We start from the raw sequence: 18,055 nt of genomic DNA on the forward strand, positions 1-18,055 counted from the left end.
TCTTGTATTTTGTGTTGAAAAGAGCACAGCACTGTCATCTTCCACAAACTGCCTACACAAGATTTTCAGGATCAAATCAGACCTGGCTGAGATCTGAGTGTACAGGAAAAAGTAGAGCAGTAGTTTTCCAATGGATTTCCGTATCAAAGCTGCCTTTAATTTGCCGTTGCAGTAGCCCATTCAGGATAACATGGGTTGTTTAAACAAGGATGGAGATGTCAGGCTGCATTAGCATCCAGACAGACTCTGTACCCAGAGGATTCAGCAGTGCCGGGAAAATCAGTCATTAAATTTGCAGGCGCTCTGCAGAGCTCCACTGTCTTCTTATGGAATGAGGGACAGCGTTTTATGGCCAGGATGCTTTTACCACAGTGCAGGTTCATATTTCTGATTCAGCCCACAGATAAAAGGATGCCTGTAACATTTGACACAAAGGCCCAGGATGGCTTCAGTGAAGTGTAGTTGTAAAAAGATGAGCAATAAAATTAAAATATCTCTGAAATTTGAAAGAGAAGGTGTGCCATCTTTGAACAGCTGGGTCTCTAGAGTGCCCATTCAATATTTACAGAATACTAATACGACACCAGCCACTAAAAAGGACTGTGCTAAAAATACACATTTGCCTGTATTTCATGGTTAGAATAAGCAGCGTTCACATCTGGATACTGTGGGCTTTACCCTTTGAAACCTGGATCAGTTTTCTTGTGCTGTGTTTCGATTCTTGTAACTTTTGATACCCAAGAAAATTGGTTTGATGTCTTTGAAAAAACATGGGAAAAAGAGAAGACCAATTTGACAAGAAAAATTCTACCAATGTCAAACGATTTGTAAAAGGTGACATGATGAGTTAGAATTATTTGGAAGTGGGAGGTGGGGGCTAAAGTTCATAGGATTTTTAAAAACAATTGCTTATTATTTTCTGTTAAAATAATATGCATTTCCTCATATTCATATTCAGGACTGTTGTTGTGGCAGCCATTGTTTGAGTCATACAGTGTTTGCAATTGTTGCTCTGCCATTATCTTTTTGATTGCTGCCATGATATTTGCCACTCCGCTCGCTTCGGCAGCTTAACGTTGACTTTGTTTACAGCTCTTTGTTCGTCTATTGTAAACAAAGGATTTTTGTTGTTTCTCATTTCAAGTGCCCTTCCCCCCATCTACCTTTTGTCTCTGAAAGCCCTGGTTTGTTGTTAGAAGCCTTCAATTGGATCCTACCCCCTCTCCCGCCTCAAAGCCGGTCGCAGATGAAAAATTTATGACTGTATGCCTTGAAAACCTCCATTTGAAGTGCTGCTGTTCTTCTGATGCTGCCCCCACTGATGGCGACTGTGTCTGCCGCCTTCATTCGACCCGCGCTTTTTCTCACAGCAGGAGTGCAAATCAGGGAGAGAGGGTGGGACGGTGTCCATGGATTTACACTCCTTCACTGGTATTCACTAATCAAGGGCAGACATTTTTTTTTTGGCTCTGTGAAATAATAAGACATTGATTAGCTGCTTTTAAAAGCCACTGACTGCAAACTCGCCCCCACATAGCTCTCTCACTGCACAGCAGCGTGTGTGCATTTTATGGTAGGTTTTTTTTGTCATATTCTGGATAATATCATCCAAGTAAAAATTACATTTGTTTCTTCTTTTCAATCTCAGGCAACACCTGTAGTGTTGCACTTTTTGTGCTAACCTTAATTGCAAAGGTTTTGATCACTTGCTGGATGCCCTTTTATTTCAGCTGGAGACAAATAATTAAGGATTTTGCTGGTCAGAATTATACATTATTTCACAGACCAATTGCATTGGCATTGGCCATAGCAGAATGGCTCTTTAAACATGGAAAATAATTTTCTCACATTTTCATAGAAGCTTGACCATTAACCCTTAGGGCCCGCTTTAATATTACACACACTCGTATCACTTCAGGCACAAAATGTGCTTAAAAAAAATCAGGCTCTAAAAAATATTATACATTATTATTATTTTCTACTTCCATTGAGTTAATATTTTAACCAATATCAGCCCTAATTAAAAATATCAAATTTCCATTAAAAAATATCATTCATTATTTTTTTTGAATTTTAATCCATTACATGCAAGGTTTTTTGTCCTGATGCCACTTTGTTTTCAGATGAAAAAAAGCACAAAAAAGAAGTAGATGAAGAAGTAGATTTTATTATTATCATCACAGCCTGGGATTTGTCAGTGATAAGTAGCACATTAGCGTGCTAGTGGAACTAGCATGTATTTTCTCCATATGCCAAAAAAATTACAAATTACAAGTTAAAAGCCCAGTATGACTCACAGAAATAATAAAATGCACGTTTTTATGCTTTGGTGGCTGTGGGATCAAAAATTGCAGTTTGAATGGGCTTCAATGGCATTTTTTGACACTTTACAGTATGAATATAACAATTTTGTTTACACAGTGTATTCTAGACTTATTGTAGGAGCTCACCTGGAAATTCCAAGATTACACAAAAATACACAATCTTGCAAAAAATGTATGTCATATGCATGAACACAGTCAAAATTATTATTTTAAAAAAAGAAGAATGAAAAGCACGTAAAATATGCCAAAAAGGGTAAAAGAAAAAAAAAACCTTTCGTTAAAGTTTTTGTTTGTTTCTTTTTCAAAATGATCAATTGAACAATGCTCCAAAGAAGGCTAACTCCCCAAAAATTTCATAAATAAATATAATTATCAACAGTAGCAGTACAGAAGCAAAAACTAAATTATTTTTTTTTTTTTAGATCAATCTAAACATTACAACATTGGAACAACATCAATTCCCAGATGTTGGTCATGACGGGGACTGTGTACAGTGATCTATTTAATGCTGATACTCACGGGAAGTGTAGAGTTCTCAGAAAGAGGAACATCATCACGGGTCATTTCCCAGACATTAGTCATCATTGGAATTGTGTAATCTTCAAATATGTATATTGAGTAATGCTTCAGATATGATACTTACAATAAATTACATAGCTGTGAACCACGTCTTTGATTTAGCGACAAAGGATTTCATCGCCATGCACCGTGACAGCAGCCCTCCTGTTGGATGAACATGTGGCTATTGTTTCCCTACGCCTCTCCATCTCCCACAATCATCAGTAACCTGATAAAGATGTTTTCACACATCCCTTTGGACAGTTGTGAAATGTGCAAACAATAAAAAACAATATGCTAAGGAATTAATGAGTAACAACACATAGGCTGATTAGGGTATTATTTACAATGGTAATAATAAATGAGAGAAAAACAAAACAAGAGATTTTAAAATTTACAGAATCTGCAAGATGAGAAGAAGATGAAATTGTTTTTAAATTTGAGCCACATTGTACTATACTAGTATGTCAATAATTTACATTTGACTTACACTTGTAAAAGAATTCCTGTGCTCAAAGACCTTGGCAAAGCCTGCTCTCATGCATCAAGTCATACTGGTTCCTAAGCAACAGGTAATTTCACAACACACACACGGCTGTGCATGCAGCGGCAGCTTTTCATAGCAGGATCTCAAGCCAATTTAAAGTCACATCTGACGACAACCTTGAGCTGTTCAATACTGTTCAAAAACCTCTGTTCAAGCCTGGGGGGTTGATGTCACACTTGTCACTGGAATAATTAGTTGAGGACAATGAAGCACAATGAGGCAGCATTCATCTTCAGCACCAAGGCCCTCTCCAGCGCTACGTGAATCAACATTCCCCTGCACAAGCTGCGGTTTCCAGGCGCAGGCTCAGGTTGCCCAGTTTAAACAATTATGATGAAAACCAACACATCACAAGGTGGCTCCCAAGAAGATCCCCATCAGCTTTTGGAGTTATCAAAATATTCAAAAAAAGGCTAAACCTCATGCTCAAGTTCGAATGATTCAGCAAGACACACTACGTGTGGAGAAGTGAAATGGATGTGAAAAAGTGGTTTCAAAATCAGATAAAGCTTTGACTCTCAACTGGACATACTAGGTGGATTTCCATTAACCCTAAAATTGTGAAAATGGAAATTGCTGATATAAAATACACCTGATGGAAACGTACAAAAAAAACAAAAAAACAACTTCATTTATATTTTAGGGTATTAAAAAGCCATATTTCGCAAAACTGCAATGGAAACACTTTTATAGGCGCTTTTATAGGTAACATGATAAAAGTGTCTCCTTCAGGCATGATGCAGCAGGCTACAAGACGTGTTACTGCATCACATAACTTTTTCAGAGGTTAAGCAGATCATCTGGCAGTTTTGAATCCACAATTCCTCTGTAAAATCATGGACTATCATCCCCCAGAAATCTCTTATACGCTCCATCATCGTTTGTATATTACACTTGCGTGGCCTTGGATTGGAAATAATGACGGCTAGTGTGGTGGCTGCAATAGAAATAAAGCTGCTAATGTTTTGAACATCCATCACCATGCTTCTTGAGGAGAAGTTGTATTACATCTTAAAACCTGTCAATAAAACTGTGTCAATGTAATCATTATTTTTATATTTGCATCAATTACTAAAAGGAACTAGCCATGAATTTTAGAATTACGTAAAGGATAAACCTGGTGATATTCTAGTTTTGTTATCGTTATCAAGTCCAATAAAAAGACACAATTAATTGATCCTATTAATTTCTGTGTGGCAAAAGGTTTAATGTGGCTTGTTAGGGTTAGAGGCACCGGGCCGACAGCCAGCTGTCAGTCAATGTCGGCCTGTTGTCGGGCGTCTGTCGCCCTAGTTTTGGCGGAGTGTCCCTCATCATTGGCACTAGTCGGCCATTTTCAGTTTTCTTTTGGCTGATTCAGCACCCAATATCTTACAAAACACATCCAAAAACACATATCCACAAAGGGATAGAAAATATAAACACACCAATAAAAACACACAGCAATGAAATGACAGTCTGGTCCCTGGACTACTACAGAGAACACTAATATGTGTCATGGTAGGTAGACAGCATGTCCAGTTTCTCAGTATTTTATCAGCAGAACTCACTGATAATCTTAAAAAGCTATTTCCTGCAATGGATTGATCTTGACAAAGTACACATTTTGACACACAAACAAGCCAATCAATACAGTCCACTAATCAGGTAGGAATGACCCAATTTAGACTTTTTTAATGACGTGCATTTTGACATACCTCACATCAACAAAAAGACATCAATGAGGATTCAATTCTATACCACAACAGCGCCACAGTCACACCTAAATGGAATGTAGCCATCATTGTGCGTGGGTCTACTGATTACACTGTTTGAATAAAAGATGAAAACCAATATCAGCTTTTTGTTACATGATTATTATGGCGAAAGAATTCACAATAAATATCTTAAAAAAAAAAAGACAAAATAAAATAAAATAAAATAAAATAAAATAATAATAATAACTCTAAAATGCATGGTGTAAACAAAATTGTTACATTTATACTGTTAAGTACAAAAAATGCACCATTGAAACACATTCAAACTACAGCCATCAAAGCATAAAAAAACACATTGTATTATTTCTGCGAGCCATTCTGGGCTTTTGTCTTGAAATTTGTAATTTGAGGACATCATTTTTATCATACTTGGTATATGAAGAAAATACATGGTATTTCCACTAGGTGTACTGGCACAAGCAAAGCTGCTGCAAATCACTGACATATTCCAGGCTGTGATATAGAAAAAAATTATCTACTTCGTATGTAGAATATTAAAAATACATTTTTTTGTGGTTTGACAAAGACCTGGCTTTCAAAAGGTTACAATTCTGAAAAGTTAATGAATATTTGATATTTCTGATTAGGACTGATGTTGGTTTAAAAAAATAACCTAATTAAGTACAAAAACATATTAATGTATAATATTTTAATAGCCTGCCAGCGCAGACCGATACGTGTAAGGAATATTAAAGAGGGCCCTAAAAGGTTAATAATATTAATAATGATAATAATAATACTAATAATACTGCTACTACTACTAATAATAATAATACTATTTAAATTCATCATAGTTCTTCTGCTGTGCTTTTTTTCTCTTTTTGGTATATTAATTACACTCAAAATGTGAGTGTGGATAGGTGGAGGGAGAGAAAAAGCAAGAATGAACCAAAATTATATAAGAGGTGTTGGATTATTTACAAGATATTATCATGGGTGTATTATAAACATGAAATCAATATTCTATTTTTTAAATATCACAATTATTGTCAACAAATATATAATGCAACATGAATACATTATTCATACATTTTTCTGCCTATATGTACAGTATGTAGCTGCTATTAGATGGCAGGGCAGTGAAATCATATCCTAACTGTTGGCTCAGATTCTGAACATGATAATCTGATGTTGGGATTCAACAAAAAAAATCTTTGTGCTGCTGCTGATGGACAACAACACACCACTCGCTCAGCCTCGTGGGACTCCAGACTAGTCAATAATTCAGAGGAGGGCAAGAAATTTTATAAGGAGGCAGAAAGATAGTGGACAGTAAAAAAAGCAAGGAGGAAGTGCAAAGAGAGTAGATATGGGGGAAAAGAAGGCTAACTCTTGTTTGCCTGTTTCTGACCCAGAGCAATAACATGTCAGCAGAGGCTTTCAGGGATTCAAGCTGTCAATCAACAAGACAGTCAGTACAAGGGGAACGGTCAATATGGAGTACAGGAAAAGAGACATTTTTCTTCCATTTTCTGTGGCTGGTGTTTTATCGGAGATGTACATGTGATATGAGATAATATGTGAGGGAATAGGTGTGTGCTACAGGTATACACGAGACCCGAGTGCAGACAAAAGACGACGAAGCATCGATCAGCGTCTGCAGCGCAAATGCAAATCTCTGCAGAGAACATTTGCATGAGTCGTAGTTAGCAGCTTGATAACAGCATGAGTGATGATGTGGGATATTAAACTGGCCAGTAGCATGTGTGACAACCAGCCTAAAAAATGATAGAGATAATGATCTAAAAAATGATCTACAAGAACAAATTCATCACAAGGTACACAATAGATGATTTGTCTCATGGAGGGCAAAAGCAATATTGCATAAGAATAAAATCCTTTATAATAATTACCCTTGTTCTTATTTAGAGAAAATATATAATTTGATAATAATTACAATTGGTGCATTGCTGATATTATGCTACTTTTTCTATTTGAATTCAAAGCATATATGTAATGAAACATACCCGATGGGGCAGGTTATGTTTTCAGTCTCAATAATCCAGCAATCAGTGGAAATACAAACACACAATTCATGACACAGTCTGATAACAGCACAAAATCACAACCACAGAAAAGACATTACATCAATGCTAGAACAAAGGCTTTTTTTTACTTGAAAGCACACAGCCGAGGGCATGTAATGTCTAAATGTTGCTGCCTACTGAATAGAAGGAGGAGTCTGGGAGTGCTGCACAGCTCCGGCTCTCCTGAGGCAGAAATTCCCAGCAGGTATGAGGCGGATCTTTTGTCAGGATCAGGGTACACTTTGAAAGATAATAACGCTTTGTGGCGTTTCTTTATCTGCTGTGCATATCAATCGATCACCGGTGAACTAGGAAAAATTCAAACACTAGCTCTGCAACTCACAAAGAGTGCAAAAAACACAGACTAATTCTGAAATATGCTTTAATGTGCCCGAGAGTAAATTCACGGAGATTAAGGATTTTTTATCTGTATAATTTCACACAAATTATCTTTATATTGCCCCTGTGCATAGGGCTGCATGATGTGCAAAAAAAATCATATTGCAACTACTGTTGTCAAGGTATACCGTATGAAAATTAACGGTTTTCAGCATGCGCACATCTACAGTGTTGAAAAAAAAATGCAACTGGACAAAGAATCCAACCTTTTTTTAGTTATTTTTTTCAATAGCAGACTTTTTACAAATACTTTTATTTTAAAAAAGTTTCTATTACAGTAATAAAACATTAAACCAAACGCTTCTGTTTTCATTTCTTTAATAATAATAACAAATAAATAAATAAAAATACTGCTACTACTAATAATAATATTAATCTCTTAATATTGTGATGCCACAATATTTTCTGACATGGAAATTGCACTGAAAAGTCTCACACCATTGCAACCATATTATTGTGATTGTGATATTGTGATTGTGATATTAGTTGCATTTTTGTAAGTACGGTTATTTTTGCATTTTGTTTTCACAGAAAAAAAAATCTACAAAAAAGTATGTGTTTTTTTACTGGGCTTTGTGCCAAAAGTCCAGAGTATTATTTGTAAGCTGGGGCATCTCTTTAACATCACAATGCTTCATTTATAATGGTATGCTGTGAAACAGTTTAGCTACATCAAAAAATAAAACAAAATCCAGCTCCTGAGATTTGGATGTTGCATTTGGCCATATTGTGATTTCAATAACATTTCAATTAATTGTCCAGCCCCATTGTACCACATGAAATTATTCTCATTTTTTGATCATAAATAAATGTATCCACTATTATAATTAGCTACAATAACAACACTTGTGAGTTGACTGCACCTTTGGGGTCTGTTAAGCAAACTGGCCCTGAAGTGCCACTATCCTTCCCCCATATGCACGCCACCCCCCATCTACTCACAGGGGCACGTACATGCAAATGACAATCTGTTGCCATGCTAATTAAGGTCTAGGTCACGTGAAAGAGAGCTGTGTGACTCCTCGAGCTCAACGAGGCTTTTTTTTATTGGTCCAATCACACTGTGAGCAGCCTATTGAGGCAGGTATGGAGGCACTGTGATGTTATCAGAAAGTCAGAAAGAAAGAGAGTCAGAAATTATCTTTGAAGCAGCTTCTCAGAGCCTTGCAATAAAAAAAAGTAAGAAAATACAAAATAAAAGATACAAAATAAGAAGCCACATAATGTAGTCTGCCCTGCCCATAGCATGCCCACAGGGGTTTTCCCTACTGGCTCATCATCAAACCTCTCCGGGAAACATGACTCAGTTCCCCACGGCAGTCACCCGGGGAATCAATATCATGATGTCACTGAGACAGCAGGTGGATATCAAAACCAATACTGATAATACATCAGGGAAACTGTAATCACAAATGCAGTAATGTAATACTGGGCTGATGCTCCAAAAACACTGCTGCTAAGTGACTGCAATATTCCTTTCTGCTACATGGATGATTTAAAGGTGCACCCTGGGCTGGGCTGTTGAAATAATATACCATATAACATCATATTGTCCCTATAGGTGGGTTATCATTAACCCTCAAATTGCACAAATTGCAAATAAAAAATTAATCTTATAGAAGTGTTAATTTCCAACAAAGAGGTGGTATTTCAGGTGATTTGAAAAAGCTGCATTTAACAAAAATACAATGGAAACACTTTTTTTTTGCTTTTATAGGTCACATAATGTCATGACTATGCGCTTGTCCGTAGAAACTGCCTCTTTCAGGTATAATGCAGCGGTGTTATTGCATTGCATAACCCTTCAAAAGTTGAGTGGATCATCCGGAAATATTGAATCCAAAATTTCTCTGTGAAATCATGGACTATAATCTCCCAGAAATCCCTCATACATGGCCACTCCCACATATGAGAGGCTTGCCTTTCCATTATCACTCCCATAACACACCTATGTCGCCTTGGAATGTAAAAAATGATGGCCAGTGCGGCGGCTGCAATAGAAATAAACCTGCTAATGTTTTGAACATCCATTGCCACGCTTCTTCTGCTTCTTAGAATGTTAGCGCGAGAGAAGAAGTTGCATTAACTTCATGCGCTAAGTTGAATACCATGACTAAATGGAAACGCTGTCATCTTGAAAATGTGTTTTATCAACATTTTGAAAATATCACTGAAGTTTTGCTCAAATCTGTAATGGGAACCTGCCTTATGGCAGCAAATTACAGAGGAGGTTTTCTTGAAGAAACAGCAGTGCGACAGTAGAACAGTAGCAGGAGGTGACATAAATAATGCTTTGAATCGACTCCTGTCTTTAAGAATCACGGATCTCTTTTATCATCTGATCCCGACTCTGAAACATATCAGTTCACATTATCAGAGAGTCATTTCATTTCAGATCTGAACACGGCACACAACAAATGCTCCAGTTTCAGCAGAACATATTACATTTTCTAAATTACACAAGCCCCTTTCTCGTGTCACACCGTGTTTACCAAAACCTTATTTATGGCTTTTAGCATTCCTCCTTTAGTGTCGGATAAATACGTGTGTCTTTGTTGAAGCGGTGACATGTGGAGAGCAGCCTTTTGCTAATGGAGTCTGGCTTGAGTGATCTTAGCAGGAGACCTACGTGGTGTGACGGCACTACAGTCTCTGTGGGATTTACTGGCAGCTTCAGAGAACACCCAGATTCCCGGTCGCCTGGCCATTTGTTCTAAACTGACTTAAAAATCAACTTGCTGACCACTTCCCACCTTCAAAGCAATCACTGCAATCCGTTAATGTTGACAGCAGAATGGGTTTTACAAACTTTAAACAAAGCTCTTCACTATAACCTAAACCTATCTGGGTAATCAGCATACTGCATGTAGAAATATAATCTGTTTTAACATAAAAAGGATTTACATGAACAGTGTAATATTCCCTTATCTCTTTTCTGTCATAATTCGTCAGACTTGTTAAGAAGTAACCGAGCATTTATCTCTGTTCTCAGAAAACAGCTTTAGTGACACACCTCAAAACTGAAACGCTTTATGACTGAGGGTCAAAATCCCTCTGCTGAATGGAGATCAGGTACATACGTTGATAAGAAACCATCTCTCCTATTCTACAATCATTTCTGTTATGAAAGGAAAACAGATCTGATTGCTTTCATGCACAATGGAAGCAACATGATCCTTATCATTGATCCAGTTCATCTGCTGATAACACAGAAGTCTAGGGCTCTATAATAATTGCTGCTTATGGGAATAATGATTAAGACTCTCCCATGTTGGCCAGACACATATAATGTTAACATCTCACAGATGACCTTGGGTTGGTAGTCGGACCAAATCACTAATCCAAAGTGTCTGTATTTGACAACCTGGGAATAATGCTCAACAATCAACCATCATTTTCCAGAATTAGCTACCTCACCTTTCAGAGATCAACAATAAAGATTGCCGGTGCAAGGAAAATGCCATTGGGCTGACAAATCTAGCAACTCACTTACCTGTTTGGGTAAAAAAGAATTAATCACATTCATTTATTTTTTCTATAAATCACTAAGGAGTGAGCCATCTTGCGCTCATCTCTGATGAGAGTTACACATGCACGTTACCCATCGGGCACTCATAAGAACAGTGGCGGACAAAAACATAATTTGTTAGCTGAAGAGTAAGCAAGTTCTATTATCCTAAAGACAGAAATTTCTCTAAAAATCTTTGTTCTCAAACCCATGTATATCTGGTACAGTGAATCTGAAGTTACATCATGCCTTGTGTGTTCCCATGATCTGTCATCTCTGTTACCAAAGTGCACAGACTCATTTGAAAAATTAGATATTTTACAATGTCTAGGTTTATGAATGGAGGTAGTGTATCCTGATCTGTGATCCGGCTTTGAGCTGCCACATCATAGATTTATGCTGTTGATCGTGATTAGTTTGTCCATGATCCTCGTAACATGGAGGCCTTCTGCAAAAACTTAAAAACGGCTAATGTTAATGTCCCACTCTCAATATACTGTGCGTAGAAATTGAAAAATTCACAAACTCTTAATAGTAAAGCTGGGTGATATGGACCTAAAATAATATCAAGATATTTCAAGGTATTTTTTCAATAACGATCTTCTTGACGATATAATAAAGAAAAATACTGACAAATAATTCATTATTAATTTTTAACACAACACAACACAACAATCGCAATAAAATATGTGTTATAGTTTTAGTGCCTACAAATATTCTGTAAAAAAAAAAAAAACACCCAATCGCTCACCTGGTAGAGTGGGCACCCCATGAACAAAGGTTATATCCTCGCCACAGCGGCTGCAGATTAGAGTCTGACCTCGAAGGACACACCAAGACATACTGCAAGCAGGTGTGTTTTATTGCTTTAAACATGGGTTTAATATTATTGTCAGTCCTCTTTATGCTTTCCGTTTTATTAATGACATTTTTAAAAAATGAATTCAGAATAGAGACAGACCAAATAAATATGCAAATGTAGCTATCAGCCTGAGTTTCGCCTGTGTGGCCAGTAAGTGGGTGTTAATGCAGTCACCATTATAAAGCCTCCTAATGTAGCCTCAGAAATATCCTAACATCAGACATTTTCTCTCTGTGTCTTTTGTGCATAGCAGGATATTCCCCACAGCTGTTGATATCTGAGACAAGCTCTTGATTCAGCCTCATTCCAGCAGAGACGTGTGAAAGTCAAGCATCTCTGAACACACAGCTAGACGCGTCTGCAGCTTCAGACTATGAATACATTATTCATCAGAAAAATCTAACGCTTGCAGACCGGGAGGCATCGTCTCTTATGAAAACTGGTCAAATGCAGCCCCTGTGGCACAAATGATGCTCTGCTTAAAGGCATGCAAAATAACCAGACGTTGGATTTACAAACCCCATGCCAGAGTCACTTAAGGTTTGGCTCCAGCATATGGAAATAGACAAAACCTTTTAAAACCAACATAAATGTTTATGCTTTTAATACAGTGGTGATCAGAGCAACCAGGACACTGTCATAAAGGTAGGATGGTTTCTGTTTTATACTGCACACATCAAGTCAGACACAGGCAGAGGCTCTACTGGATTCTTAAGAGTTAAATAAAAACACACAATACATCAATAAACAAAAACTATACATACACGCATAAAATGCAAAATACTGTGTGCTCAGAGAATCACACCCAAAAGAAACTAATCACTATTTGTCTGCCCTCAATTAGCTCTTTGGCAACAATTTGGCAAATCTCTCATTTTGATAGCAATTATGTCAGGCATGCTGGGGTGATATTTCGTTTCATAATTAAAAACTCTGAGATGTGAGAAATGCAAATTTCTCCATCAGACTGAGACAGGACATGTTGCTTTGACGAGAAAATCCATATTCATAACACATATTCTGGGATAAATTGTGTGTGTGCATCATTTCAGCACAAAATGATGAAGCTGTCTTTCATTTCCTTTTTCCTGTATGAGATATTTGTTGTGTTCCCTGATTTAAAAGCCAGGTTTAACTGCTTTTAACAGTGCATTTAATAGGCCTTTACCTACAGACCTGTCTCCTAGACATTACATAAATGTCACTAAACTGCCTTCATAATTACGTTAATGTGCTATCGTAATCACTGCCTGAAATATGTCCAGAGATGTTTCCGGGTGTATAAAGTGCAGAACCTTGACAACAGAACTTCAGGTTCACTTCCAGAGTCCCAGCTTGCTTTTATGCAACAAAAACACAAGGGAGTAATTTCTGGGCAACAGGGATGTTCTCTAATGATATTTCATTCCGAAAGCAAAGTACAAAATAAAAATAAACAAAGCAAAACATGCTCTGGATTCCAGGAAAAAAAATTATGGTCATGAAAACATATCAGTATGATTGAACTTTCTACCTTCCAGGTTTGTCAGTATAAGATAAGACTGCAATATCCGATATTCAACAACAAACCAATAATCCTCCATACACATGACCCACATCGCCAAAGTCTTTAAATTTATGCTCACACAGACCACCCAAACAACACACACACACACACACACACACACACACACACACACACACACACACACACACACACACACACACACACACACACACACACACACACACACACACAAACACACAGAATGACAAAATAGAGGCCGTTGCAAGGACATCATCTATCACGCTGACACGCACAACACCCCAACTAAAACAGACGTCAACACACACACATATACCACCTACAGGAGCAATAAATACCCGCTGGAGAGAATCCTTCCTCTGTTTGCTTTAGAAACACTCTGTTTCATCCTTTTTATCTCACTGCAACACATAATTCAGGACTATACCCGAGGCTACCAAATTATTAAATACACCTGTACAACTTATGCAGTTCAATACAACAGCCATTGCAATAAATCCAGTCTTTGTGAAGCTTAAAATGTTCAGTTTTGGTGACACTGTGTGAGGGAAGTTTTGAATCAACAATTTACTCGTAGTTTATTATATTAACAGGTCGTATTTAGTCTGCACTCTTTTACACAGCAACATTATAAGTGTTCCTAATAAACTGGCAAGTCAGTGTAAGTGACACACACACAGAGTTATGACGTCTATAAAGTATTTCTTCTGTAAAAATATTGAGTGTAAACTGTCATTTAATGTAAGCAGATCATGAAAATCCTATCACATTGTCGAGTGTGTGCAGTGTGTTTGCCAAGGTGTTCTCCAAACGGTTATATAAAGAGGATTATTACACAGCAACTCAGACACAAACCTGCCTCCACACCATAAATTCCAGCCTCTTGTCAGGCAGTCGCAGCGGGAACGTGACAGACTGAGCGCTGCATGCCGGCGTGTCCGCAGCAAAGTGATCATGACCACTTTAATAACTATCAGGAAGATTTGTACTTGTCACTGGCTCCTTAGATATAACATCCCATTCTCAGTGCTCATAAGCTGGGAAATAAATCTTTCACTCCCAAGCCTACCACAATAACAGCAATATATCAAAACAGAAACCACCCGTAGGACTGAAATTGATTTTTTTATTTTGTCTAGTGGTCGTTTAGGTTCAATCAACCTTGGATGTCAAAAATGCAATGTGAAAGCTAATCAACCACGAATTATTAAAATCCATTACAGGACAAGAGAGGATCACGTTTCAGACTTAATCACCTCAGTCAAACTGAAACAGAAATACAGTTTTGCTAAGAAATCAGTTTACACTGTATATTTGTGTTTACTTTGACTTGTGTGCGTAATATGCTAAAAATCAAGAAAAAGAAGACATTTAAATCATATTTATTTAGCTCCACCTATACTGGGCTAAAGTTGTTGTTCCAATTGACAATGTTGGTACTGATTATTTAAACGGTCTATTATCCCCTCAGATCAGCTGATCAAAAACCTGTTAGCAGTCCCACAGAGCAGACTGAAAACCAAGGGCGACCATGCAATTTCGGCGATGGCCTCTCGCCTTTGGAACAGCCCTCGCCTAAGTGCGAGATCAGCAGACTCCACTGAAGCTTTTACAAGAAAGTCTACCGCCATAACTGCTTATACATAGGGTTATTTATATTATTCTTAATTTCATCTGTTTATATGAGCTTAATTCTTATCAACATTTTACTTACTTATTTATGAAATTGTATTTCTGTACTTGCATCCTCATTTGTTCATGTATGCAGTGCTGTTTAATATTTGTGCTCTACCGTTCTTAATGTTCTTAACTTTGGTTATGTCATAAGGGTGGCAGGGGAGGGGCTACATAGGTTTCTGATATTTCATTTTTATTCTGTAAAAATTTTAATCGGGGAAGCACTTTGTGCTTCAGCTTGAAAAGTGCTATATACAAGTGCTACAAATATGCTATATGTTCAAAGACAATTTTATCCTTTTTTTTCAAAAACTAAAAGTAAAGCAAAATAGATACATCATCACTCACACAAGAAGTGAGAGGAGGTTAAATTTCTATTCAACAACACGATTGTGGTTTTTCTGTGTTCATTTACCATTAACTGTAATGTCATAACATACCACCTGAACCAGACTGTATACAACAATGTGACCAACACATATAGACTCACTCAATCTAGCTCGGGCCATGTGCCAAACGTGTAAATTTTTAATCAGACATTATAATGTAGGTCTAAGTTGTTTTTAACCAAGCCAAATGAAAGCATTGGGCTGCAGAGTGGGAGGGGATGTGCAGGAACATGCTTACACTGACTGATTTTTTTCCTAAAATTCACAATTGGCCGACCCGATCCGACTTCATTACAGCTGTCAACAGAGATAAGCAGTTCTTTCATGTCCGCTCAAATGTACATGTTTTTCCACCTCGAACATTCGCAAATCCAATTATGTTCTAATTGAGTGTTACAAGGCTCATTGATTATGACAGAGGCAGTGCAGCAGACTGAGCCGGGGAAAAATATCCCCAGTAATTAGCCCCCTGCACCCAGGAGGCCTTCAGGAGGCATGATTTAATATTGAGGCAATATTTCTCAATATTACTCAATTTGAATCGACTTTGCCAACAATTAGATGTCAGAATTTCAAGGCAGAAGCTATTTCATTTGTTTCTTCATCTGAGGCATCTGAAATCATAGCCAGACTGGGTTGTTAGAATCTCAAAAGTATACTTAAAATCATGTCTATTATGGGATCTAATTCATTCTCTGTGCAAGGAGAGCTGTGCGTGCAGATTGCTAACTCAGTTTGATGTGTTTCCAGAGAAAAACCAAAGTCAGCTAGTTAATTATTATGATGGTGTGCTTTTTTCCTCATGGTATGGTAATTTGCTTCCTCGGGAGTTATTCTGAGTTAGTGAATAGGAAACACCAGTCAGGGGAGGATGTACTCACCTGCTTTTATAGAAAGGTCATTGGAAGGTCATCTTTGGCTGGTGTGAGAAGGATTGAGTCTCGACTCTTTAGGGTGCAAAAATAAAAAGCTTGCACTTGAGATTTCCACTTCAGTATCGGCTGCAGGGAGATAGACGAGAGAAGAATAACAATTAGTTCTTGAAATCACACATTTACCAGCTCTGTGGGTACTGAAGGTAGAATCTTAAAATATAATTTGTGTCGTTCATATGTGCAAAATTCTATTTCTAAGATTAATTAAGACGATCTCTGTCACCGCACTATTGTCAAAATCAAGGCAGTGAAAGACTGCGAAATGGCAGCTGAAAAGCATTTGTGGAGGTCTTTGACTTTGGTCTTGTCTTTGTGCACACAATCCTGATACAACGATGCCAAAACCACAAGAAGTTTATTGTAATAGTGACATTTTGGGCCTCAAGCAAGACACAATACATAAACAAATTTTCTCTTATTTTTGTTCGTATCGCAATTTGTTCTTATTTTGTGAATGCCCATTAATATTTGGGATTCACTGATGTTTTCTTATTTTTGCTTTTCTTTTAGGTAAGAGAAAATTTAAATTTTTGGTTGAGAGCACTTGTAACAAGATAAGAGAAAAACATCTTGTTTTCAGAGGCCACAAATTGTTGCTACGCACAAGGAAAACATTTAAAAATGCATGAATATCATTTAATCTAATTTAGATAATTTTTAAATTGTAATGACTGAATTATTAAATTTCAGGGAATAAGAAGTACTGCTTTACTTGGTGCATTGATCCAAATTAATTTCAGTTACTATGCGTCCCTCTGCTGACCAGTGATGGAATGTAACTAAATACATTAACTCAAGTAATGGCATTAAATACAAAACTGAGGAACTTTAATGTTATTTGAGTATTTTAATGCCACTTTTCACTTCTACTCCACCACACTTCAGAGGGAAATATTGTACTTTTTACTCCACTACTATTAATAAAAAAAACTACTACTACTACTACAACACATTAAGATTTCGTGCACAAACCACATGGAATTTCAGCTAAGACAACTGTCAACTATTTTTATCATTATGTAAGTCATTTTTCGTGCAAAAAACATTTCATGGTTCCAGCTTTTTATATATACTATATGTATGAGGACTTTTTCTTTAATTATTTAAATTATTTTGGTTAATTCAATTCTTTTTTAAAAAATTGCAAGACTACTTTTACTTTTAATACTTTAATACATGTTCCTATTATCACATGTATTTTGTTTCAATCTGTTAAACAGTAGGCTGACATCAATATAACTCCTGCTAGAGACATTTTTTGGCATCATGTCTCTAGTCTTATGCATGTGCCAGAGTCTTTGCACACAGCACAAAACCTGCTCATGTACTGTGTAGTGTTTAACGGGTTTCACCTGTGCTAATAGCTTAATTATGATCAAGTAGGATTCATCATTGAACACATCTGGGTAAGAGAAGATTTGAATGTTTAAGAATGCATCTGGACAAATTTAAGAAAATGTTGCTGCATGAAGCCCTTTGTATCATCACTAGCTCCACTTATATGTGTGATTGGAGTTGGCAGGATGGGATTTTCTTCTGGATATGGA

General features: G+C 37.0%; 1 long non-coding RNA gene across 1 annotated transcript in view; it reads right to left on the minus strand.

Annotated features, from left to right (window-relative positions):
- The window catches only part of LOC148189240 (uncharacterized), a 23,080-nt gene continuing 5,025 nt past the window's right edge, over positions 1-18,055 (minus strand). Inside the window, exons 3-4 of the long non-coding RNA XR_015777091.1 lie at positions 16,455-16,574; positions 1-415 (exon numbers count right to left, since the gene is read on the minus strand). This is a non-coding gene — a long non-coding RNA (uncharacterized LOC148189240). The remainder of the gene's footprint in view (positions 416-16,454; positions 16,575-18,055) is intronic.

Source organism: Plectropomus leopardus, chromosome 7 (assembly GCF_026936395.1).
Source record: "Plectropomus leopardus strain MGB_pleo_1.0 chromosome 7, ASM2693639v1, whole genome shotgun sequence".
In the NCBI taxonomy this organism is placed as follows: domain Eukaryota; kingdom Metazoa; phylum Chordata; class Actinopteri; order Perciformes; family Serranidae; genus Plectropomus; species Plectropomus leopardus.